Source organism: Serinus canaria, chromosome 14 (genome assembly GCF_022539315.1).
Source record: "Serinus canaria isolate serCan28SL12 chromosome 14, serCan2020, whole genome shotgun sequence".
NCBI classification, from domain to species: Eukaryota; Metazoa; Chordata; class Aves; order Passeriformes; family Fringillidae; genus Serinus; species Serinus canaria.
The window spans coordinates 6,112,329-6,138,952 of NC_066328.1; the positions used below are offsets into that span (position 1 = coordinate 6,112,329).

General features: G+C 40.7%; 1 long non-coding RNA gene across 5 annotated transcripts in view; it reads left to right on the plus strand.

The window, feature by feature from the left end:
* LOC127060163 (uncharacterized) overlaps window positions 1-26,624 on the plus strand; it is a 54,301-nt gene that overhangs the window by 24,227 nt on the left and 3,450 nt on the right. For 3 of the 5 annotated variants that reach the window (XR_007778852.1, XR_007778851.1, XR_007778849.1), the window contains 2 exons: window positions 25,581-25,760; window positions 26,456-26,520. This is a non-coding gene — a long non-coding RNA (uncharacterized LOC127060163). Of the gene's footprint in view, window positions 1-22,155; window positions 25,761-26,455; window positions 26,521-26,624 lie in introns of all 5 variants that reach the window. The other 2 variants (XR_007778850.1, XR_007778848.1) reach the window with 2 other exon arrangements.

Sequence of the window (26,624 nt, forward strand, 5' to 3'; positions counted from 1 at the left end):
TTATTATGAAAACATTAGTAATGGCTTTTAGATGAATGGGGGGAAAAAACAGATGTACAAAATATTACCAAAGAGCTGTAAATATTTCATGAAAGGAAGACAAGGTTCAAGTGGAGTAGTTAATGAACCAAGCCACGATAGCATTAAAAATACAGATCTGTGAATGTTCCAGTGTGACAGCACCCAAAACATTCAGCTTGTGGCAGTGCCAGTAGTGGATGTAGAACTGCAAAGTGGGAGTGAAACCAGTGGCATAAGGCACTTGACAGCAGTGAGCTTTGACTTGCTGGATAGGGGGACGTTTTGATCAGGAGAAAAATAAAAGTCTTTCACTGAATGAAGCACACTCATATTTATGGGATTAGAGCTATAGATGGAAAGTATTTCTGGCCCAACCTCTAATGTGAAGTAGGACTATTGCTGTTGTTAGATCAGATCAGCCACAGCAGAGTCCTAAAAATTCCAAAGATGGAGATGTTTCTCCTTTCCCTCCAGAGAAGAGATGGCCCTGCTGGAGCAGGGGGTTTGGAGCAGATAAACCAGATCTCCCTGCCAGCCTCAGCCATTCTGTGTTAGGGGAAAGTGGGACACACCTTATTTGAAGGCTCCTTCCCTTAAATGTTAGGAAGGGAACATACATTCACACCAAGTATAAAATCTGCGTGATTTATGTTGTATAGTGACCTCTGAAGATAAAATGATTTATTAAAGTGTGTTCAGTTTAAAGAGCAGGAATAGAGATGTGACTTCAAGTGCTGTATGAGCCTGGAAGCATATTATCTCTCTGGAAGATTGTTTAAATTAAAAGAATGTTCAAAAATACTCTATACAATCAGAAAATCACCCAGGCAGAGAAAATGTTAATGTCATTCAAGATGGAACTGAAAATGAGGGGAGGAAATGGATGTTGTATGAAGTGAAGAGAGTGGCATTTTCAGCTCTGAGCCACCTCAGCCACCTCAAACTTAAGTTCCTGTTTTCACAGTAATGGCAAGTTAATTCTAAAAGTCAAAATTTGTAATGTAGTTGTACCAATTCCCATCTTCTCCCATATCTGCTCTGGGGACATTACTCAGAGAAGTCTTGAGACAGCTGGGAGAATTGAACTGTTTTAAATATGTTCTGTGTCTTACTTGTTGTTTTGGTTTTGATAACTTTTAATTTCCTACGTTGTAATCAAGAATGTAACCCTCTGCCTTGCTAGACTAAACTCAATTGCCTTTTTGGATTTGTCTAGCATTAATGATAGCCTCATGCAATAGTGCCAAGTACAAAGCATCTTGTCTTTTTCCCAAAATAGCTCTATTTGTTATCATGTCATGGAGAATTTGAAATCCAGAAAATGTTCAGGAAGGTGATTCAGGGTGACTTTCCCACTGAGCTGCAGAGGTTGATTTGGTAGCTAATAAAACCCAAGTTTGAATCTGAGGGAGAAATACCAGTAATCATTCTCTGATAAGGACAAGCAGAATTCAATTCCTCTGACTGCCACTTCATGGATCTTACACAACCCAATTTATCCCACACTGTAAACTCCAGGCAAAGGTGTGCAGAAGGGGAGTGATAGTTTCTATTTCTTGTTTCCAAAGACTTTCCAATACCTTTGCCTGATCTTTTACAACAATGCAGATAGGTGAATTTTGCACATTTAAGACTAAATTAAGCAGCATACTCAGGTAAAGCCTTGTTGGGAGGTCTAGAGGAGCAAAAGGTACTGAATGATCCTATCACAGAGTGAAGCAGCCCAGGAAATAATCCTGCTCTTCCATCAGACCTGGATGTGTGTGAACAAGTGTTTATACCCTGTATGATGTTCTTCCATGTAACATCTGCAAGGAATACTTCAAGGCAAGATTGAACAGGAACAGTCTGGAGAGTGACAGAGAGGATGGTTAAAGAAAGTTGTTTTCACCTCCCTTCCTCTCCTTCCCCCTTATTAAGTATTTTGCTTACCCTTTAATTTCAAGCCATGTTTCAGTGGACAGAACCTGTGGGAAATAAGCAAACATGCTTAGACTTTGCCTGCAGTTCTGCACTCAATGGTGCTTATCAGATCAGTCTAGGCACCCAGGGGTTTTATCACTCATTAGAATGATTGCATATGTCCAAAAATAAACATAGGCATTGAGCAGGAATGCAAATATCTGCTATGGATGGGAGCTAAGGGAGGGATATCCCCGTGGAGGGAACCAGCTAGATAAGACTGCACTGAGTTTTAAAGAATAGAGGAAGCACATAAGAGTCTGAGATGTGTTTAGATACAATGAATCTTAATGTTTCTTTTTCTGGAACCTAACCCTTCTATAATAGAGGACTGAGTAAAATGCATCAACAGATACAAGAATTTGTTCCTGGCTTTCTGATAAGATTGTCTGTTGTTACTTTCTGTTGTTCCTTTAACCTGATGTTAAAGGTGACATTTCTTGGTTTCAAAGAAAAGCCCATGGGCTACAGATTGAAATCCTGAAAGACAGCCTGTCAAAAATGTTATGTGAAAAAACCCCAGCAGATTTTTTTCTTGTTGCACTTCTGTGGGGATATTTACAACTGGAAAAGAACTCATACTTGTGATATCCTGTAGTATCACTAAATATATTGTAATATTGTTCACTGTAATATCTTGTGTGCATTAGTGCTGCTAATGCAAATTAAAGTTCCTGCTCTTTCCTTTTAAGAAGGAATGTAACCCATTGGATTGGAGAACCCTTGGATCAGGCCATCCTTGCAGCTACAGGCAATAGTGCAGATGTAGTCAGGTCAGAGGGTATTAAGGAGCTCACAATATAGGCTCCTGGGCTGCAAAACTGCCTTTCAAAACCATAAAACAAATCCTATATCAATAAAGCAAATGGCAAAACTACAGGCAGCACAAGAAGATGACATTTCCCACAAGTTCCTGGACCATTGCAATAATTGTGAAATTTGCTAAATAAAAAAATTTGGAATCATCCCAATTTCCTGTGCTAGAAAAGACATCTGTATGTCTGTCTCAAATCTCCTCAACTTCCAGATTTCTAACTACAGAGCACCTTCAGGTAACTTCTGTGGCTTTTCTTTTAATTATTTCACAGGTAATTTCTTGACTTGCAAGTGACCTGCTGTATGTCAGGAGGTCTGTATATATTTTGACTGCTTTTTCTTTTTTCAGCTGAGGAGAAAGAATTCAATCGATAATATTTCTCTCACAGCACCTCAGTTTGCGTCCTGGAAACTGCATGTGTTTCCTGCCAAGTCATGCAACTATAACATCATGGCAATCAGTAACAATACTTCTGTTGTTTGAAGCATGAGGTTTTCAGACTGTTAGGAATCTGGTGGTGCTGCTTCTTTTAGTTATTTAACTTTTTCCAAAGCCAAGAAACAATTGATATCTGGAGTATACTAAAAAGGCAGCTGAAACATGAGTAGTGCCACTCAATTTTAAATTTGCTCTTCACTGGATCACTGAGTGACACAGTTTTTTTCTTAAGTACTGCATTTGTGATTTGTTAAATGCTTTTCTTTTGGGTGGGTGGAGCCTCTTTACTATCAGAAAGATACTGGAGATAGTGGGCAGCTGGAGTCAGGCCCTGCTTCTCTGGGTGTCTCTTTAGATGTCTTGGGAGGTCCTGGCCCTGTGTTTATGTGTTTGCTCTTTTCCATTAAAACCAGTTGTCCTTGCACTTTCTCTACCAAATCCTGCCATACAGGGAGCAGCAGTCAGTAATTTAGTTGGCCCAGAGGGAGAAGCATTAAGATTGTAGAAGCATTAGGTTATAGGATATGTCAATCTAAGAAGTAGGGCAGTCATCACAGCCTGTCAGTACAGACTATTCAAGGGGTTTTATTTGATTCTCTAATGTTTGTATGCATAATTGTACCACTGACAGTGCTAATTTTGATGTAAGGTTCTTCCAGTGGAAAAATAATAGATCTAAGAGGTTATTTTGCTTGACAGACTATGGTTAAGTGATGTGCTATTAGGATTTGCATAGGAATATATAGGTAATATGCCAATGGAGTTTGCTGTGCCTGAAACCACCCAGTGGTATGTACTGACTCACTGCCCCACCATGCTGTTAGCAAGTGTGCAAGAATTGCAAGGATAGACCACGTTTCTCACCTCATTAAGGCATATCTGTCTCAGCTTGTAAGCAGTTTTATCAAAGGGAATATAGGTAAGAGTAAGTTTCTACTTAACAGGTAGGCAGAAAGGAGAAAACCCTTGCTCAAGAAAGGATAACCAGGTATGTTGAGATCTGTGAGAAGTGAGATCTGGAAGACACAAGTAGACCCCAAATAGTACAACGAGTTGGATTCATGGTGTGGTTTGTGTGTAAAAATCAGATTTTAGGCCCAATCTAGGGACTATCTCTAGTGATGCTTTGAAAACTGGACACCTCATTTTACAGTTAGCAGAAGCAAAAAGCATTTTAACTTAAAGCATATCCAAACTCAGTCTCACTGCTGTTCTCCAGGGTAATGATATCCCAGAGGCACTAATAAAAAATGAGTGAAGCTTGACAAGCATAATATTACATTCTATGTTAGCTCTGTCTAAATCCTATAAATCCTGGTTTTGTTCTACTTAAAAAGATTTTTTTAAAAAAATGTGTCTGGGGGTTGTCTGTTCCCCTAGCCAACAGATGACAAACAGCTCTTGGAATTTCTCTGTGCAATGTTAGATATCTTTCTGTCACTAAAGTTTTTGTCCAGTTTACTTAACCTGAAAAAAGGCCCAAATCCCACCATGCAAAAGTAATCTGGTTGCAATGCTGTTTTCCATTTGAAGCTAAACTCTAATCAGAATAGAGTGCAAAGTGACCCTTCTGTGTCAAGCCGTGACTGCTGGAGAGGCAGTGAGAGATTTCTGCTGTGTGAGAGTCACTTAGAAATTCAGAAGCACCAGCCTGGCATTACAATGGTAACTCGGTCTCACCTAATTACAATCGCTAGAGAGATGAGTAGTCAGCCATTCAGGAAGAGGAAAACTGATTTCTGTTTGTAATTGCTTTTGTTTATAACTGATGGGAGCTGTTAACATCTGTATCCTCAGGCTCTGAGTCCATTAGAGAGCTCGCAGGAATGGCTAAAATGGAATTGCAGCAGGGAGGAGCATGTGGTAAGACAGCGAGGACTGCCAGGCATCCTGTAATGTCATCAGCACGGCGGCCTCCACAGATCTGCACTGCATTCCAAAACAGATCCTTCAAATCAAACCGTAGCTCTCAGTATAGATCAGAAATAAAAATGTGGACAAATCACCCCAGACATTCCGTGGCTCACAGTGTTTCAAGGACTGCTTTGTTTTCTCCTGTTTTCTCCAGCAGTGTGACCTTTCCTCTCAGTGAGTACGCTGCTCGCTGCACTGCTGAGCCACCCAAGTTTCCCAGACATGAGGACACAGCATGACAGCCTGTGAAATCCAGTTTGATAGTACTAAAAACATGAAACTACCTGCAAAAAAGCCCCCTAATGCTTCCTCCCCTGTCTCATCTTAGTTCTGGATTGCAAGACAGCCAAGAAAGCATTCCCAAGAGCTCTGCTCAGTCTGAGTCATTTGGAAATCTGTTTCAACTTCTTTAACAGATTTAAAATAATGGTTAAGACTATGCATCTGCCAAAGAATATTGTGCAATGGTTCATATAGTGTATTTTTTAAAGAAAGGTTGATTTTTTTTTTTTCTTATCTTGCATGTCATGTTTGAGGAAGAAGTGAGAAAGTAATACTGTGGTCACTTTGGAGGAAATGGCATTGAAGCCCTTGTATTTTTTATTGCAGGAAGCTGCAGGAAGCCAAATATTTAAAAGTCTAAAAATAGAAAATTGGGATTTTGATATATACACCATCGTAATTAGCCAGCTTATACTGGTTTAGGTTACGTTTTCATTCTGAGGGCAATTTGATTCCTGAGGATACCTGTAAGCACAGAAGGGAATTAGGTCCTCAGAAGTTTGCTGAATGCTCAAATTCTGATAAACAGCCAGCTTCCCACTTTGCAATGCTCAGCTATTTGAAAATTAATCTTTTCCTAGCAAAGGACTGCCCTAAATGTTTCCCACTTAAACTGTTATATAAATATTTGCATTTCTTCGATGATGCATGTCCAAATTTGCATGCTGCTGGCTTGATTACTTGGTGTAATCATAGCATTTACATAAATATGCATGAAAGGCACCATCATTTCCTCCCCTGCGTCTCACATGCTTTAGATTTATGTGCCAGGGGAGAGAAGTATACTGTGCAATTCTGCTTCAGGAGGGTATGTTGCCTGCTCTGGCATCACTTACAGTATGGAGGCAGGATTTATATGCTGCCCTTCATCTGTGTTTATTTGGACAACTCATTGTTAATGTAGCTGGCCCTCTCTCCCGCAAGTTTTAGTAACCTGGGTTTCATGCATCTTACCAGAGAAGGCTTTTGCTTTTGAAGTGTGTATTGTGTGCTGTACTCTCATCTTTTCAAAATGGCAATAGGATGTGCAAAGAGGATGTGCAATTAGTTCAGAATGTGTATGCTCTCCACCTTCCTCTTAAGTCTGGGAGGACAGATAAAAGACTTTTCTAAACTATCAATGGATTTGTTTGCCAGATGCTCTCCAGATGAGCGCAGTGAGGGTGGAGAAAGCAGGACTTTTGGATCAACATAATTCCTTTGGTTCCTTTCATATTTCTTTCAAAACAAGCTTTTGTTTGTTTTTTAAGAAGCAGGAAAAAAATCTTGGCAAGTACAAGGCATTTTAGATGGAAGATTAGTTTGTGTAGTATTGTATTGAAAAATTGAGCATCTTTAGCTCTAGAGAGATGGAGGAAATTGCTCAAGGCTTTTTCAAACTCTCTGAAGGATTTTATTTTTTCAATACATGTGTTATAGCTTTGCTACTGTTGCAGAATGTTCTGTATGTGAGAAGTCTGAAAATAACAGAATTGTCATTTTTATTACTTGTGTCACTTTTTTATCCTGTTCCCAACATGTAAGAGGGCACTTGTTCAGAGCACTCTGGTAAGCAAAACTGGAAACAAGCTACTACTTTGTTTTCTCTTTTCACCCTGACATTTCTAAACAAGAGAAGAATGCAGAACACTTGTAGAAGAGATAATTTTCTTCTAATTTTGCAAGAAATAACAAATAAAAGTTGATGATTTTGATTTGGTAATGATGTGTTACAGAGCAATTAGAAATACCAAGAGAGTCAGGCATTTTAAACCTCCCTACCTGGTATAAATGCCAGACTGTGCTTCCTTCTGGAGAAAGAATTGCCACATTTTCTGTGTATGACAAACTATTTCAGCATTTGGACTGCTGATAACTATAGCACATAAATCACAAAGATTGAAGGCTCCAGTGGGAAAAGGAACAATTAAAGAAGCAATCGACTGATCATCACTGTCATTAGTGAAAGTGGAGGACAATTAAACAAACCAACCAAGCAAAAAACCCACCTCAATCCTGTATAGGCTTGTTCACACGTTTGGTGCTGAAGGCCTTTAACAATACTAGAACAGGAATTTCCATCACAAAAATGTGTCCCCGTCATGGTACTCCAACCTGTTGCACCCAGAATGAACATTCAGCAGCCAGGAAGAAAGGCTTGTGTGGGAGTGATTCTCACTGATGAGCCATCAGTGTCTTCTCCCTCTGCCCACAAGGGAAGGATACGTGTTCCTTTTTAAAATTTGTACTTTGTATGATTTACCCAGTATATTATCCAGATCTTCAGCTTGCCTTGGAAGTGCTTTCAATTCAGACAGACTGAACATAGAGGTTTGGTGCAGTGTGATTGCTTTGCTGTGAACAAGTTTGCAAAACCAAATCAAATGTTGGTTACCCCTCAATATATTTTTCATAAATCTTTCCAAAGGACAGATTAGCTCTTATGTAGTGGCCTGGGAAAGAACTATAAAGCACCTCAAGAGAAAGAATCATGGGCTAAGGCCGTGGTCTGCTGTGTGCTGTACAGAAGCAGGCAAGTGAGGTCTCAGGGTGGACATCATAAAGCACATATGGGTTTGCAGTGAGCATGCTTAGCATATCTCTATACCACAAAGTGAACTGCAGGTCTGGAATATTTCACTGTCAGTGCCTAAGACTGAAAAATCAGTATATTTATGCTGTAACTAATGCTGTTCACTGTCATTCTTTCACCTCATTACTGAGACAAGTTGAAAAGCAAAGGTCACAATTTGCTTCAGCTGCCATTGCTGAGTTCATCAGGCAGGAAGGAAATGCCTTCTGTAAGAAAGTATTTGGATAGTAACTATTGCATGACAAGGTTGGAACAGATGATCCTTGAGGTTCCCTTCCAACCTGGTATTCTATGATTCTCTGCTTCTATCTAGTATATGATAAAATGATGCTGATTCCTGTATTTCCCCTGAGCATCTTTCCCTGTCCCTGCATTGCCACTATGCTTCTTCCCCCCATCCTGTGCAGCTTGTCCCAAATTACTCTTCTCACTTGGTAAGAATCTATTCCTTTCCCACTACTTGTCCTTCAAAGGTAGCAGTGCACCCATCTCCTTATCTCCTAAGTCTTCTCAGCACTTGCTATGCCCTGGCTGGCCGTCACTGCCACCTTTGGCAGGTCCATATGCCAGGGTACAGCAAGGTCAATGCATGGCTGTGAGTCAGTGGTGGAGAAAAAGTGTGTTTTTATTGGGTGGTGAAACCATTTGATCCATGACTCCAAATATATTATCCCACTGTTAAATGAGTAGGTCTCAGTAGTCTGTCTTAGCACCAAAGATAAAGGGAATGTGCAGGAAAATGCTGTGGAAAGCTTTGGGTGGACAGTGCAGAGTTTGAGTCCATTTAATGTCAGTAAGAAAATTGCAGCTACTAAAACTATGGGAGGCAGACCCAAAGGCAGACTTGGCCCTCTCTCAGGCTACTCCAGGCTCCATGCTGCTCGGTGAAAAACTTCCAGGTTCTGTTCTTCTAAATCAAAGAATCTGTCCCAGAAAAAGCAAAGTCATAAGGATAATGTGTAGAGCAGTTTTAGGAACATTCCAGCGTGTACTGGGGTGGGTGCTCGTGCTGTGGGGAAGAGGATAAAAGAAGGGAAGTTTCCTCTAAAGCCCTGTATATTGCACAGCTCAGAAAACCAAGTCTGCCACCATCTCATCAGTTGCTCCTTCTTTTCTTCACCGCACCTTGAATGTTCCCCAGTGAGAGAGCCCTGCCTCTGCTTTGCTCAAGAAATCAAACAGCCTTGACAGCAGGCTCAGTGCCTTGTGCCAGAGGACTCTGCATGGCTGCAACAGCTCTAAATACAGGGAGGGCCTTAAGCAGGCAAATGTGGCTGCATAAACTCTCTTGTAAATGTTGTCATACTGAGAATAGTTCTTCTGCTGCTCTTGAAATATGGAAGATAAATGAACATTAACATGCTGGAGCTATCTACAACTAATAAATTGTAGTGCCTAAATGTTTATGTAGGGAACTTGTGCTGACCAATGCACAGCTCTGATTTATCTGTCCCTGGGGAAAACCAGGTAGCAGCTCTTTTGCTTAAGTGCTTCCAGTTGGGGTACAAAAAAAATATGTATCATTTAGGGCTGTCTGTTTAGCAAGACTATCAACTTTCCTGTACAAAATGCAGATGAGGAAAAAACTAATGTTTTCCCACCCATCTCTGGATGACCTGTTTAGCAGCAAAGCTTTGTAGCTCACTTGCAGGTTAACAAACAAGCCAAACCCACTCAGCAGTCTCCCCCTGATACAACTTCTCCGCTAGACCATGTTATTCCCAAGTTTGTTTTTGGTGTGCCTTTAGTAAAGTGCCATTGTTTGCTTATGCACTTCTTCTCTGTGCAGTGTTCAGAACACAGGAAACCTCAGCTATGCCAAAAATCTTTAATGAAGTATTCAGAGAACATTTTTAAAAGGCATTCCCCTATGTAGCTGTAAAACTGTAGTCTCTGCTCAGACTAACAGCCATGAGGACAAATATATATACTGATAATTTTATTCAGCAGATCAATTAATTTGTGCTTAGTCCAGGGCACAAAACTAATTCTGCAGTAATTACTTGTACAGGTGAACTCTTCCTTTTTTTCCAGTTGACTCAAGGAATAAGCTCAGCTTTAAGGATCTAGAAGAGGTGATTTGGTAATTTGGTACAGGGTATCCATTAGTCAAAAGCTCCCTTCTTTTGAATGTAGGTTTTGTGTCAGTGAATTTCTGTAACATCCCTGAGCCCACATAGCTTGGGGTGACACCTTCTAGTTACAAATTTCAGCTGGACAGGCAAACACTCCTTGGGACTTTTCACAAAGTAGATCTGTGCAAGCCTCGAGAGGCTGTGTTGTGCAGACTGTTTGTGACACTGGCACGGGACAGTTTTATCCCCAGGTCTCTTTGGTATGTCTTTTCCTACCTGAAACCGAGGCATGATGCTGCCCTTTCTTTTGTGTCTGGGATGTCAGGAGGGAGGGGCCTGGCAAGGGCTGTGCTCAGCCTTATGAGAAAGGTGAAGCGGGGACGCAGAGCCTGAGCAAGCAGGAAGGAGGAACTGCGGGATGAGGAGCGCTCCCCAGGAGAGGGGCCAGGGCAGGGTGCATAGAGAGTGGCACGGAGCAGAGCTTGCCACAGGCGTGTTAGAACAAGCAATTGCCATTTCAACAGCCAGCTTAGCAACTGGCGAGGTAATGCAGCAACCACAGCAGCATGGAGCTCAGCTCTGGCTGTAAAACGTGTACAGAATCCTTGGCTAAGACTTCAGCAGCTCAGTCCACGGGCTGGAGTCGCAGCAGCATCTGCAGTGCAGGAGCATCTCCAAGTGCCAGAGGGCAGAGAGCAGCACGGTCCTTCCCCGGGACAGCGTGTTTGGATCCGTGCACCTCTGCAGTGCACGCAGACCAGCACAGTGGATGCAAATCGTCCTCCCGAGCCCGTTTTCATGTTTACCTTGTTTTCCTGCATGGCGTGTTTGCAAATTCTTGCGAGTTAAACACGGCTCGGACTGCGTAGGAACACGAGGCATCACGTACACAGCCCTGGCAGCGTGTCAGGCTCCGGGAGAGGCAGCGCTGAGACAGTTCTAGGTGGAGCTGTCTGAGATAGCTGCAAGTACAAGTTTCACAGACTCCGCTCAGAACATTGCCTGCAGGGCACAGATGTGATAGGAGGGGATGAATACACTCCTGTCTTTGTTGCATGTTTGTTTTTGAAGCTGAGCTTCTAAAACAATGTCACTCTTCCTCCTACGGTTCTTTAACTCCACCACAGGACGGCGGTGCCTGTGTATTGAGCCTGAGCCTTGCCACATCAGCTGCCTGTTCAATCAATCCTTTCCTTCTTGCTAAAGCAAGGGACCAAGGCAGGATGCCCAGGCCACGAGGAGCACTGTGCAGGGGTGCTTGCAGCGTGCCTGTGCTCTCCTGACCAGCAGTGAGGTCCTTGTGTTGGTCTGTGCTGCTCATGGCCCCCAGCAGCACTGCAGCTCCCTGCTCCTGCCAGCCCAGCTCCTCGTTGTGAAAGCTGTGGTGGTCCTTTAGACCCTGCACCTTCCTGACCACACCCTGCCTGTTGCCCTCTGTAGATTATTTTCACCACCATCTTTTGTTAGTGTAAAGCCTGGTTTTCTCGAGCTGAGTTCTCTTATGAATATTTGTTTCACAACCCTAAGAAATTTCTCACAAGAAGACGGCCTCTGAATTGTTTATTTAGACATATTTCCCTTCAATCTTTTCCACTTTAAAAATTCCATTTGAAACTGGATGGTTCGGTGATAGCCCTACAGGAGAAAATGCTTTTAAAAAAATAAAAGCACGAAAAAACAAAACCCTACAAACAACTGATGGGAAGTCTCTCTTGTGCACCATAGGTCTGCCTTATATTAAATACACCATGTCACCATGGGTATTTTGTGTAAGTTTGAATTTCTTTGCATTGGCAGCCAATGATGGATTGCCTTGGTGTTTATAAATACTGAGAGAAAATCCAAACAAAGGTTTAGATCACTGTGTCATCTCCTTTACTTATTTGTCCAATATGGCTACAGAAATGTTATCTATGTTTTTGAAAATAGAAACTCCTAAAAGATCAGAGGACATCATAGGAAGTCTGGATAAACATTTATGGATTCCAGCTGAAAAAAACTAGAGCTATAAAGTCTAAATACTTAGGAGGGTCTTTCCTTCATCAAATAATACTTGGACCAGTCTGACCTGTATCTTATTCTCCTGACGAAGTTTTAATAGAAGGTTTGGTTTACAGCATGGTTTTCAGGAGCCCTCAGGCCAGGGAACAGATCTGAACTGGTAGTGCCAGCAGTTATTTTATGACTTGAGCAGGCATGTTCTTACATGATGTGGGATCATTATGCAGTGATACTGAAATTTCTCCCATTCTTTAATACTTCAGAGCAATTTGCATCAGAGAAAAAGATTTTCTGTTTTATACCCTCTATAAATTCAAATTCTTTATTGCACAGTAAAGCATTGGTTATTTGTTATTGGTTATTTGGTTTTCATTGTTGGAATTGGTTGTGCCTTTAGTTTAATCCCTTCATTTAAAAAAGAAGCCTGTGATCCATTTAGGATGGGTCTCCTTCTTAAAAGAATTTGGGGCTGCAGAACTAAGCTGAAAATGTCACAGTACTTTGTAAACTACTACTTTGGTGCCAGCATCCAGGTTCAGAGTCATCTGATTTGTTGTCTTTGTCACTGGTGCATCTGCCTTTACTGTGTTGCAATTCTCCTGAGCCTCTTCTGCAGAATGGGTTGCCTGTACACTTTCCCTTGCGATGATGAACAAAAATGTACCAAAACACTTGTGTGCAGTGACAAGCAGTTATCAGAGCTGCTTGAGGTTAAAAACTCAACCATCAGACACACAGGTCTCCCATTCAAGGGTACAGGGATTTGAAATCTCATCTCTGCTGAATGTGGGTTAGATGCACTTTGCCATTGTTTCCAAGAGCTGCCAGGAGTACTGTTGTATTGGGAAATGCATGATCATGAATTTAAAACTTTAAATTCATGCCTGTGGTGTTGTGGGTAGGAGGAAAATCCCAGAAAATCCTTTTTGCTCAGTGGCTATGTGGTATTAACCATCCTGTCCCTGGGCTCACCCTGTCTGCAGTCATTAACTGCTCCAGGGGCTCATTGATACTTATTAAGGGGGAGAGAATCATTAGAGCATGTTCTGATTAATGACAGTGACATTGTGTCCATGTAGACTGTAGATCTCATTGGGCTTTTTGTGTGTTTCTTCTGCACAAAAATAAGCTTTTGCTCATAGTCTGAGACAAAGGTAGTGTCATGGGCTGGGGATGTGTAAGAGTTCAGATTATCTCTAGATTCAAATTCAAATTTAAAAAGCCCAAGGACATGGGTTTGAAAAGGTTGGACTCAGAAATATGGTATCAGAATTGGTATCAGAAATTGGTCTTCTGAGAGATTATTTTCCTAGTAGCTAACACTTAGTTTTGCATACTAAGGAATGAGCAATATATTCTGGTTAAAAACTTCCAAGCTGACACATGGGAGAAGGAAGGTCTTTGAAAAGCCCTGTCATACAAACACCCTCACATATATTGACTGGCTGGCCACACCACCTGTGCAAATTCTGCTGCTTTGCTGTTATTTTAATTTTTTTAAGAAGTGCTGCTAGCAGAGTTGGGTAAAATAAACTGCCTTCACTGCAATCAGCAATGTTATTGCACCCAACTGCTGTTATCATTAGTGAAGATACTGAGAGCCATTGTTTTCTTACTCTATTTGGAATTTGAGTTCATAAACTTTTATGAGCTATAGTTTAGATAATGTTAGGAAATGGCTTGTCTGGAACTAAAATTATCTCGTATCAAACAGGCAGGGACAGGTTTTGGTCTATTCTACATTACTTTCTTTGCTATAAAACAGATCTTATCTTTCAAGAATTATGGAATTTCACATTAAATTTCTGGGTTTATACATGGAAATGCAGTAGATCTGGCTTCTTGATGTCTGTGGCTCCATATGAGTACAATAATTAATGATCTAGTTCACAAGGAGAGATATCTATGGAAAAAAATGTTCTGTTCTCTTGGGGGGTTTTATAAGACATTCTCAGGTTTATCTGCATGAGTATCTCTATGACTTTTAGAAACGTGTTTCCTTTGATTATTGCCATCACAGCTGGAATTAACTGCATTCTGGAGGCTGAGTGTAAATTTGTTTACTCAGTAAATCAGTGGCAGAACAAGATTTTTCTGCATTATCCATCTATCTTGGCTTCTAAGGAGCAAATAGTGAATTATTTGTAGTCTTTTGGGATTTATATAGCTTTATAGCCAAAGTCCCTGAGAGTCATCTCCTTTTTGATAGCCTAAAGAAAACCATTTACTTTTTAAAAGCAGTTGTTTGCTATCAACAAACTGAGAAGTGCTGCATGTGTGGTTATGACTTAAAAAAGATAAGAGCACTTTTTCCACTCAAGGTTTTTATTACTAGGATAATACACTTCATATCTTCTGCTCAGTTATACTTAGGGAAGAAGATGATTTTTGTTGAGTGTTGTTTTTGCAGTGCTCAGTGAAGATTTGTTCTTGCTGCTGGTAGGTAAGTCTCAGGGAATTCCTGTACTCCAAGTGGTGCTCTCCAAGAACAGCACCAGCTGTTGTGGCTCCCTGGGGTTAGGCAGCCACACTGAGTAGGAATTCTCACCATGAGCAAACACTTCAGTGTTGTTTGCACTGACAATGTACCAAGTGAGGTCCCCACCCAAAAGCAGAGTCAAGATCTTGGAGAGAACATTGCTGAACAAAGGCACAATCAGGAAGGAGCTGGAATTTGTAATGTTCAGAATTATTGTTCAGCCCTATGATCTCCATCCCAAAGTCCCCATATTTTCAAATTCAGGCTGGCTCTTCACTTATGTTGATTGTTTTCAGACAAAGATATTTTTTCCTTCTTTTTTCTTTTGTTAAGAATGGGGAAAAAAAAAAGTGAGGTCCCTTAGAAGTGCCTCCCTTCTGCTATATATTTCTTAATTGAGTTCTTGGCATAAGGAAGGGAGAAAATATGTCTAGCTATTAGAGTAGCTGTGTGAACTGGGAAAGCCTCCAACTTCCAGAAATATATTTAAAGGCTTCAAGAAGGTCCAAATTTCCAAATAATTTTTAACTCCTTTGCTTGGTCAGCTGTCAGTATTTGATAAATAGGGTGGGACTATTGTCAATATTTAGCAGCTCAACACAAATATTATTCTTCATACACTGTAAAAATAGTATATGAAATGCAAATAAAGTACTTTATTCCACAGTTTGGTAGTAACAGAAGCAAGTGATAAAATCTCCCTTGCCTCCATACAAAGGCATAGAGAGGGAGAAAAATGTTACCAGTGGAAACAATCTTCCCTGCTGGGAAACAAAACAGTGAGATTCCTCACTCCTCCCTAAAGTCACGTCCCAAGGGGGTTCTGTGATAGAAGTTTGTTGTGAAGTGTTTCTGAGTAGGAAAAGCAAGGTAGGACTGGTGATTGAAAGCAGATCACTGTGCAGTCTGCAGGAACACAGCTCCTCCTGTGTCCAGCCACAAATCACCGGGATCCCTTGAATTGCTCTGCAGTCAAACACTGCTATACAAAACTCAGTAACTCAGTGTCTTCTGGAACTTTCCCTACATTCAGAAAACTTCATCCCAGAAAGCCACCCCTCAGCATTGCAGGATGGAGCAGACTGCCCTCTCCACAGCCACCTGCAACCTGACAGTGGCATCCTCCTGGGAAAAATCAAGATGCAGCGTGGTCTGTGAGAGATGGGTTTAATGAGTACCAGAAGGAAGCCTGGATGTCACTTTCCAATTTTGTGTTCCAAAATGGTTTCCTATTATTTAAAATCTTTAGAAACATTGTTGCTGTGTGAATGGTTTGACCCAATAGCCAGGAGAAACTGCTTTTTTAGCTGAAGGGAGAATCTGCATGTCAGCTACGCTGTGACAAGCTGGACTGGCTGCAGGGACATGTCACACCATGCACCCTGGCTACCCCTGCTAGGGCACTTGTGGTGGTAGCCTGATTAAGCCACCACCCACACAAAACAAAGGATGAGGAACAGAGCCAATTTATTCAGGATACTTTCAAATCATTGTTTTGGATTTGGCTTCTGCCCAGTGCAAAATACATTTTGTGTGTTCCTACATCTGCCACGTAGAGTGGACCCCAAGGTAGTAGGAAACTGCTCAAGTACTAGAACTGTAGTGTGCCACTTATTCTGTAAATGACTGAGTAAATCCAGGAAGAAATAAAAATAATCGTAAAATTTTATTATTCTATTTTGTTCAAAAAGGCCAGGATTCTTTACCAGCTAGCTCTTCCTCTAATCCTTTACTATGATTACTGTTGATATGTTTCAGTTGCCATCCAGAAAAGTCACATCTCAAAGCCCATTCCATCCTTCTCTTGTCCCCCTCACAAGGTAGAGCTCCACTGAAAACCAGAAAGCTGAGCAGTCTTGACTGACCAACTGAAGGACGATTTCAGGGCACTTTAGGAGCATCTGTTCCTGTATTTTGTCATGGTCTTATTCTCTTTAAATAATTCTACGAATTCTTTTTTAATTAGTGGCATCTACAGCTGAGAATATGAGGTTATTTAAAGGAAAGATGCTTGATGTTAATTTTCAGGAGTTTGTGGGACTTCATTATTTGAGAAAACAGAGTCATTAATTATCTCCATCAGGAAATATTTGCAACCTTTGCAATTTTATAGCATGCACTGAGGTATCAAATTTACTGTTAAGTGTAGCTGGATGCTACATAGGGTGCTGGGGAAGACTTGGCACCCATTGACAGTTCTTGTCCATGAAGAGGGAGTTTGCCTTCCCAGGAATCATCTTCCAGCATTGATTTGGGGAAGATCAGCAGCTGCAGAGTATAAGAGCTTCTTGCAAACATCTCATTAAATGTTAATTATAGTGTCAACTTCAGTGGCCTGAGAAAAGGGGATAGGTTACTCCTATAATTTCAGCAGCCCCTCACCACATTTCTGTTTTTGAAGCAGGCAGGTCACACTTTCAGGCAGGGTTTGTACAGCTGGCTTGGTCTGCATCACTATGAAACCTCTGCCAGACTAGCAGAGCACTGTGAGATGTGAGGATTTCTCCCTTGTGCTGACTTCAAGAGTGGATTAAGCCACTCTGCTTTGACAGATCTCCTTGCTATCTCCACTTGCAGCCTCACTTGTGCAGCCTCTGTAGGAGCATCATGGCTGGTTGGAACACCTGTAGAATACATTTGGTATGGATGGCACCAGCCAGTGTTGGTGTAGTTCATGACAGCCTAAACTTGTGGGGCAGGATGTGCTGATGAGTCCAGATTTGGCACAGAAACAGGTAACCACAATCACTTGTCAGAACCCCTCAATGTGGAGCTCTGAAATCAAGAGCAGATCTTGGCCACAGTGCTTGCAGCAGTTTATCAGTGGAGATGTGGCAAATCCTCTTGCATAGCTGCTGAGCTGGTAAACTCTTCATACTGACAGAACTGTGCTTCTGTTCATTTCTCTGTGCACTATGGACTGTAAGAAAGATTGATTTTTTCCAAAAACCACTTTTAACTGGTTTTGGGACAGTCACAGTTGTTTAACTACAGAAAAACTAGACTTTGCTAATTTGTTTTCTGTCTAATCCCTTCAACTATAAAGCTGGCAGCACGCACAGGGAACAAGTGCCAACATCAGCACTTCCTTTAAAATAAACAGCAACTCAGATAACATTTACATGTTACAAAGAAGTGGTTCATTTGATATTTTCTTTCTCTATTGCAGCCGAGCTATAAGGCTGAATTCTTCTCCCTTTAAACCATGAGAGAAATAAATTATTCAAAAGAAAAAAATCCCTAGAAAGTGAAGTAGCAAATGGTTTTACTTTCTCAGAATTTTATCTCTAAGAAAATACATTTTAAGCTGTGAGCTCAACCAAAAATTCTCATAGGATAAAAGTGTCCAAATTTCAAATACCCTGTCAGGATTACAATTTCTAATTGGAGATCTGATGAACATAGCGTTCAAGGATTTGGATCAGCAAAGCACCCAACAGAACCTGGTCTGGATTAGGGAGCTGTAGTACAGAAAAATTAATATGCATTTCAGAAAGGACAGGACATGCTAATTATCTGTCAAAATAACTCCTTCTAGTAAACACTGTACTTACATAAACATTTGGGTTAAAATATTAGAAATTGTATTAGTCTGACTGAGAACTTGCACATATGTTAAGCCTAAAATACTTTTGAGTATCTAAGGGACATTTTATGAAGCTCTTACATAATCTAGGAGCTCACAGGAGTTTGACTCAGAACCTCCAGGTACTTCTGGGTTTTAAGTATGTCATATTAATGTCCTTTCACTCCACCTGAAGAAAAATTCAGAGACATTCTAATGTTCCAGTGACTTCAAGTGAAGTTTCCTTTTTTTTTATAGACAGGACCCTTTAAAATGTCACCAACATGACTGGCAGCTGTGGAAATAAAAAGGGATAAGTAACACTCTGCATTTTTGGTCCCAATTAAAACTTGTTTGGTATTTTGGATACATGAAATCCTGATGACCAGATTCATATCAATTGGACCGATATTTTTGACAGTTTTGTGGAAGAGATTTTCAGGGAGGACAAACCTCAGAGTGAGTATAAAACTGGAGTTGTGTATTAATATTTAAAGCCATCTTGTTCTGTTGTAATTGTTGGATTTTTTTTAATACAATGATTATACTGGCTAACTTGCCTACCTAATTGATTGTGTGGGTATCAGAAATGACAAATGATCTGCTCCCACGGTAAATGTAACTGCTAAGTAGGGAAATGTAGCTGCTCCAGAAAGGGAAAAATGTTTATATTTCCTATCCTACTGGTTATTAAGTTACCCTTACTGATCAGTATGCATTATAGCCAGTGTGATAAATCCATTCAAGCTTTTCCTGTAGGTAGCTTTAGAGTGGAAGAGGTCAAATGGAACTAATGTAGTTTCCCAGCCAGTCTACTAAAATCAATGCAACTTGAATTTCAACAACCACTAAAAATGGCATAATGTGATTTAAATTATGCTGCTATTTAGATCTTGTCTACACACTAAGTTGTACCAGATTTGCTAATGATGTGTGTGGTTTGAAAATTGAATTAGTTCCTGCTGCTGAAAGATTATTTATAGACAAAACCCAAAGAGTTAAGAATGCCAGGAGCCTGCATCCCAGTCCAAATCCTTCTGGGCTTGTTGACACTGTACAGAGGAGCAGTGGGAAAGATCTCCTGGCTAGCACTGTCCAAAGCGCTCAGCCCTTACAGCAGAGCAGTTTTGCAGTAGGTGAATCACCTTGGGCCCTGGAGTGGCAGTCTGTGAACTTGACTGAACATTTGAAGCCACATTTTCACATTGTACTGAGCCCTTTGTGTCCAGGGTAGGTACTCACAGAGATGCTTGAGAGAACCTTCACCCAAAAAGAAGCCTTTACAGATTATGGATTGCAGGGAAAGAAATCTGGTTTGATACGGAGAGAACACAGAATGGAAGAAAGTGAAGATAATGGCAGTAAGTTTCTCCTTATAATTTAATTCTGCAGTGGTTCCTTCTCAATTAGATGAACACTGTAAGCTAGCTGTGATTTAGAGGAAATATTTATGTTGGTAATTTAGTGTACTTCGGTAGCTGCTTGCTTTGTAGAGGAACTGCTTATGATAAAAGAGCATTGTTGGAAACATTGTTTTATATCTTGTCTACAATATTACTGGTTACAGGAAGAGGCTTAATGACATTCAATACTGATTATATACCAAGCCCACATCCTTCCTTTTCCCTGAGAGCACCAAGGATTTGGGTCTTCTGCTGCTCAGAAGCAGAGTTTGAGTAACCTGTGCTTTGTCAGGACTTGATTACTTTATATTGTGTGTTCACCCATCCATTGCAAAGGTCAGGTGCAGTTCCCAGACAGCACAGGTGAGCAGATGTGTGTCAGGGAGAGTTTTACAAGCCTGTCAGTCCTAGCCATTGGTCCCACTGTCCCCCTGCATTGCTAACCACAGCCAGCAGCCTGCAGGGATGCACAGGGCTGCAAGGGAAAGGATCCCCAGTGCTTCCAGAGGCCACCTGCTGCTCAGCAGGGTCCTCCTTTCCTGTGTTTATGTTACACCCCCTGCCAGCACAGCCCTGTTTCCCATGCTATGCCTTGATGCCTGCAAAGGAGCCAAAGCCTGCTCTGGATCTGTTGTGGGGACTTGTGAAGATGTTGGCCTCTTACATTAATGCTACTTAAAACTGGGAGCACATTGGAAGCACATTCATTTCTTTTCAATAAAAAAGTATAATTCAAAGGAAAAACAATGAAACAAAGCAGCACGTTTCTCAGCCAAGTAGGAACTGAGCAGTTATGTTTCAGTTTCAGAAAGTATTGAGTGGGTTATCTGTTTTCTACTTCTAGAGGAACAGAAGACTTCTTGTGGTTCAGATTCTGGGTAGAACCTTTGTGGTTCAGCCTTTGGTCAGTATTGGCAGTAACACTTTCTCTCTTGGGTAACAGCTGGAAATGGTGATTCATCTTCATGGAGCAAACCTAACAATGAAGCAGTGCAATTAAAACAGTCCAGAGCACCTGGTTAGCAATGAGCCAGGACACTGAAACCAACTCCCAGAGCGATGCCGCAGGTCCCACATGTGCTTGTGTTGTGGCACCATGCTGATACTGCCTGGCCTGTCATCATGGGTCCATGAATTTAATAGATTTGGTGTCTAGGGATAGGTTACAGGCTCTCTTACACTGAATTGTTTCTAATGAAGTTAGAGAAGAGGATGAAATTAATGTTTTCTGCAAGAAAATGTCTGCAAGTACATCATACACAACCAAGGAAACTGGTTAGTGCTCCAGAGCAAATTCTTCATTCATTCATTCACAAAAAAAAATATTGTTTAAGGCTGTGAACTCAAAATTGAAGCATGTAAAGATACACCCACCCTTAAGCCTTGCCTGGTTGCATGTAGTGGATGTGGGTTAGGTTCATTGTGTGTTCCTGAAATTTTATTTTATTTTTTTTAAAAAGCGCTGACATTTAAGACATACAAAGAAAAATGGCCTCAGGGGAACCCCTTCCAATGCATCACAGGAGCTTTGTTCAAACAGTTTTCAATTACTCACTCTGACCACACATTGGCTGAAGTGGTTTAGATAATCTGCTGTACAGGAAGGGATTGGTGGTGAGGATCACCAGACAGCTTTGCACCAGCCCACGTCATTTCTGGATGGCCTCCAGAGGCAGGAAGCAAGCACAACAACTGCAGAGCACAGAGTTCCTGCAGGAGCACGGGAGGCACCGGCCCAGCAGCTGCCCAGCCAGAAACTTTCCCTTCCAGGACTTGAGGAAAGTTCTGTGCTGGAACTTGGGAGCATGGAGAAAACTGCTCCTGCTGCTCTCTCATTCCACCAGGCTGTGATTTTTGATGGCTAGATACAGTTAGACTGAGAGCAGTCACTCAAGTTCCATCTTGAGCTCAGGGTAGGCTTAGGTACAATGTAAGCACTTCTAAAATGCTGCAGCCTGGCTTTGCTTGTTTGTTGGTTCTGAGGTCAGCTCACTGTTTATTATCTGAATGCAAAAGGCAGCAACCAGGTAATGTGGTGGGAAAAGCATAATTGTGACTTCTCATTTTTAAATTCCTTTAATATCTTGCTTCTCAGTTTTGCTAAATATTTTCCACCCATGTTTCCATATTTTGCCTAAATTATTTTGTAAAATTTAACCTTTGTTGATATTATACTTGACTGAATAAATTGTGTACTCGTGACTGATTTCACAATTAATTTTAGGATACATGCCACTTTATTTCAAAGTACTATGATAACTTGCAATATTTAGACTGAAAGCATAATCCAGATTTGGACTCTGAAATTAATTTTAACCTGGCCAGTTTTACTGTCATGTCATGGACACATTCTGAGGAGTAAGCTACTAAAACGAAATACTGTAGGCTCTTCTGGTAGAGAGTAAAATTATAGGCAAAAAAGAAAGTGAGATTCAAATTTCCTCCTATATTGGTATAATAAATTGCCTTTTCACAGTGCAGGGATAACAAATCCCCAGCACAATAAACTGTTTCTAAAAGCATTCTCAGTGAGCTGAGTGAAAATACTCAGAATCCTGATGACTTGTTTATTGGAGTGGGTGGTTATTTTTTCATTATTTTATTTAACATGTACATGTTTTTCTAGCATCTTTCTGATCCCAGTGCTCCCAGCCTTGGAACAGCAAGGCCTGCAGGAAGGGTGATGCTGGGCATGGGGACAGCCCTGAGCACAGCAGAGGTGCTGGAGCTGGAAGAGCTAATCCTCTGTTTAGACATGGCACCAATACTGGACCAGGTAAACAAGGCACTTGCTGCCTGCTCTGACAGATTCCCAGAGCTCATGTCCATAAACATCCTGGCCTATTGGTACTTCCAGGAGACTGAAGCCAAGGTAACAATTCATGCTAATATTAACTTTGTGGAAAGCAGATGCAAACATATCAATGAGGGCTGGCACTATGATTAAAGGCTTTCCTTCTTTTCCTAAAGATTTGTGTACTTTTACACCAACTCTGAAATACATTTACCACAACATCTTTTGGCATAAACTGAGTGTTTCTTGGGGCATATTGATGGCAGGCAATGTACCACCCCCCTCTTCTACAGTGACTTGTGCACACACTGTTTTCTGTTCACCAGTCTGAGGATGTGCACTGAGAGCAGTTCTGAGTCTGAGCAGAGTGCCAGGCTGTGCTTGAACTCCTCAGAATGTTTGCATCCCCAAATGAGCCCAGTGATGATGAAATGCAGAGGAGCTGTGACGCCTTCTTGGGTTTGTGACCTAACCCTTGCCAAATACCTCACCAGGACTTCCAGGCTTCTGCCTCCAGCACCTCCAGGGTTCCACTATCCAAATTCTGGATGGACCTCACATTGCTATGACCAAGAGAATCAAGTAAGATAAATTAATCACAGACTTTTATGTGCAAGGGATATAAACAGAGGAAAATATGCCATTTCATTTTTAGATCAGCACCATATTCAGACTGTTTACTCTCTTATGTAGTTTTTGATTGTTTCCTTTTTCAGGGTACTGATTTTAGAAGCAAATGGTTGCAGGAGGGTCCCAGTTTTGGGTTTGGGGTTTGGTTGGCTTTTTTGATCTGGGAAAGATTTTGCTGTTTCACAAATCAGAAAAATATTTTTCATTCCAAAATGGGCTCCAGACCTCATTAAAACAGCAGGCTTTTTTGCTTCCAAGATAGAAAATCATTACTATGTTGATTTTTCTCTCATTTTATGGAGCGAGCCTGCTTAGCTAGGAAAATTTGTCAGAAAGAAGGATGTCTCTGTGAGTGGCATTCATTGCTTGAGAACTCAGTACAAGAACAGCCTTTGAAAGATTGATATTTTTAAATACAAGTCCTGCACTTGTAGCACCCTTTGTCTAATTGCTATTGGAGGAGAAGGGAACAGGAACTGTAGTAGATGCCTTGACTATAATCACTGCCAGTGGAAGAACAGAACTGTGATAGAATTTAAGAACTAAGCCAATGGCTGTCCTAATGAAGCAATCCTAGCAATGCTTCTTTCTCTAATTATTATGGAGTGGAGAAAGAAGAAAGAGTGCTCCAGGATGCTTACTGATGCTTGCCTTCTGCTTCCTCTTGTTCCTCTGATGTATGGTCAGGAGCAAGAGAATTACCAGGACTTCTACCATGTAACTTCACCCACAACTTAACCAGCCCTTGATTTGCTCAGTGAACCTATTGCATTTTCCTTTTATTTTGACAACACTGACCAGCCTGAATTCCTCCTCACCAGCATAAGCTGTTTGCTCCCACTCTAGCATTTTGTAATTCTGATGTAACTCCATTACTGTGGAGTTTGTGAGTAAAGTGTCTCTGCTATATATGTGCTAACCAGTAACTCAGCAGAAACAGCCTCAATAGACTTCATTCTTCACTGATGTGCTTGATATACAAACAAATTATTCTTTACACAAATACAAGTACTCAAGTTTCCCCAGGTAGTTGATTATTTCTATTTAATGATGTATCAGTATAGGGATACAGCTCCTGGTTTTTCCATTATAATCCAGTCGTCAGCTGGACTCCAGGACAAAATTCCTCCTTGCGTGTCAATGTCTCACAATGCACTTGTGCTTCCTCCTGCCAGAAATTATTTTATAAAGGGGCATTTAAAAACAATGGAAAACGCCAATGGAAAATGTGATGCAAATGTTCATACATTTAAATCCATGAGAAATTTAGATTGATAGCTAATTCAGGCCTGAAGTGCTATAGCTGGCCAGATCATATAAAAGCTAAAGTACACAAAAAAACTACATCTTTTGTGCTTTGTAGACAGGGGAGGGAAAGAAAAAGAAAATGTATTTATGTGCTATGAGCTTACACATATTTAGCTGATTATTTGAACTTTTCTAGGAGTCCCTAAAAATAAACTGAAAACATCTTAAACTACTTATGACAAATAGAATTGCAGGAAAACTCTATTGTTTCCAAATGTGCATTGAAAAAAATGAGTGAACGTGAGGCTGCTCTGTAAGAGAAAGAATCTTAATGGAAAAACTTATAGAACTTAAAGTGGAACTGTATGAAAGTAGCAGATGAGTCTTGCTGCTTAACAAAATTTTATCTATCGGTACAAAGGTTAACTTCATGTTAACTTCAGAATATATGTTTCAAAGTTCAATTAATATACTTCCAACACATTACTTATTTTAGTAAAAATTTACTGCAGAGGCAATACAGACAGAGATCAATACAGGTCTGACTTCTTCTGTGCCATTTCTGCTTTGTATAATAGGAGACAAGGGCAGAACAAGTGTTTGAAAAGTTCACTGTGACCCACTTTGAAATATCATACTGTTTCTGACCAGAACCAGACCAGCATTCAGATTAAAGATATGGAAATGTATTTATCAACAGGCAAGGAAAACTTGGAACTTGGATGTTAAGTTCCATTAGTCATAAACTAATGACATTCTGTATGTAAATACTTCTAAATTTTACTTGATAGAGCTCTTCCCTGGCTTCTACAAAATAAAAGTGCAAAAGTTTAGTTATCTTCTTCCTCTAAAACAGATAAATATGCTGTTTGTGGGGCTCTTTATTTGCACACTTTCCAAAGTTTTTTCACTGTTTAAGAGAAAAAAAAAATAATGTACTATTTCTGCATCAGGAAATGGCCAGGGAATATTATCAATTAATGTAAAATAGAAAAAAAAAAAACCTTCTAAGATATCTTTCTCCACTTTAAACATGTAAGACATAATCAGTGTGTGATTCTGGGCAGGTGCTGCAGGGTTCCTTGTAAAACCCTGACATCTGTCTGTGAGCAGGCTCCTCTCAGGCTGGCTGTGAGCCACAGGCAGTTCCAGGGAAGGGAATACAGGAGTATCTTGTGAGGAGGTGCTTTTTCAGGAAGTATCTAAGTGCTACAGAACATTCCTATGCCCTTTGGGTATTATAAGGTAATATGCAGTGGCCAACTTTAGTGAATCTTACCTCAGTTGTCTTTGGAGTTTGTTCTTTGCATCTGCTACTTCAGCAACACAATTATTAAAGCTCAAGTTAATACAGATTAAATTATTCCACCTCTCCCCAGCTGTGCACTCCAGTCTAAGTCTGCATCCTTTCAGAGCATGTCAGAGTTGGCCCCTGCATGTTGAGAGCACCTGATATTGTCTCCATTGAATTCAGCCCATGATGCAGGAGTTGAAGCACTCAGCAGGGATTTCAAACAACTTGCAGCCTGAGCCCCTGGCTTCAAAACTACTGGCGTGGAGTAAGCTGCTGTCTTTGGACTTAAATTCACCATTTCTTTAATGCCCTGCTTTGCCTGCTAGATCACCCCTCTCTTCACCCAAGTGTTTAATGTATTCTATGAAAAGTAAATGTATTTTACTCACCAAATTGAAAGGCTGAGACAAATATCTGTCTGCATTTAGTCTTCTTTCTTTTATGCTAAGAATTAGGTCTGCACATTAAACTTTGCAGGGATAAATCACTATTTTTTGAGTTCACATTTACTCTAGATTTTAATTGATCACTGACAGTAAGTATTAAAGAATGCAAAAAGAAAAGGTTAGTTTTGGTTTTGTCAGTGGTGTTTTCTCGGTAGCCTTTTTTCAGTAATTTGTAGGGTCTCCAAATTGAAATACTGACCTTCGTTAGTGATTTGGAATTCCTTAGTTCTGCACACTTATTTAGGCAGCTGCTCTGAAAAGCTTCAGGTAACCAGCCTGATACAATAGTAAAGTGTATAAACCAGTGTACTGAATCTGAGCTGGCACTGCTCACAGCTACTGACCCAGACAATCCCAATCTATTTCCTGCAGGATATTTGGGGTTGGGCTTCTTTCCCCTTCTCTATGATCTGATGGATTATATTTATTTTTTCATCAGAAAATTAAATTTCTAAGTAGGTTTCCATCTTGACTATCTGAAATACTTAATCTGTTCTTTAACTGTTTTTTTCAGACTGCAATTTATTGATCTGGGTCTGTTGAAGCAGAAGGCACTTGCTCTGCTCCTGAGTGCTGCAGGTATGTCTCAGACTGCCAAAGGCTTTCAGGAAAACTTTAATGAATAATGTTGGGTTTTTTTTGGATAATAGATGGTGAAAAAGGAAAAGGTCTGCAAAATTTAT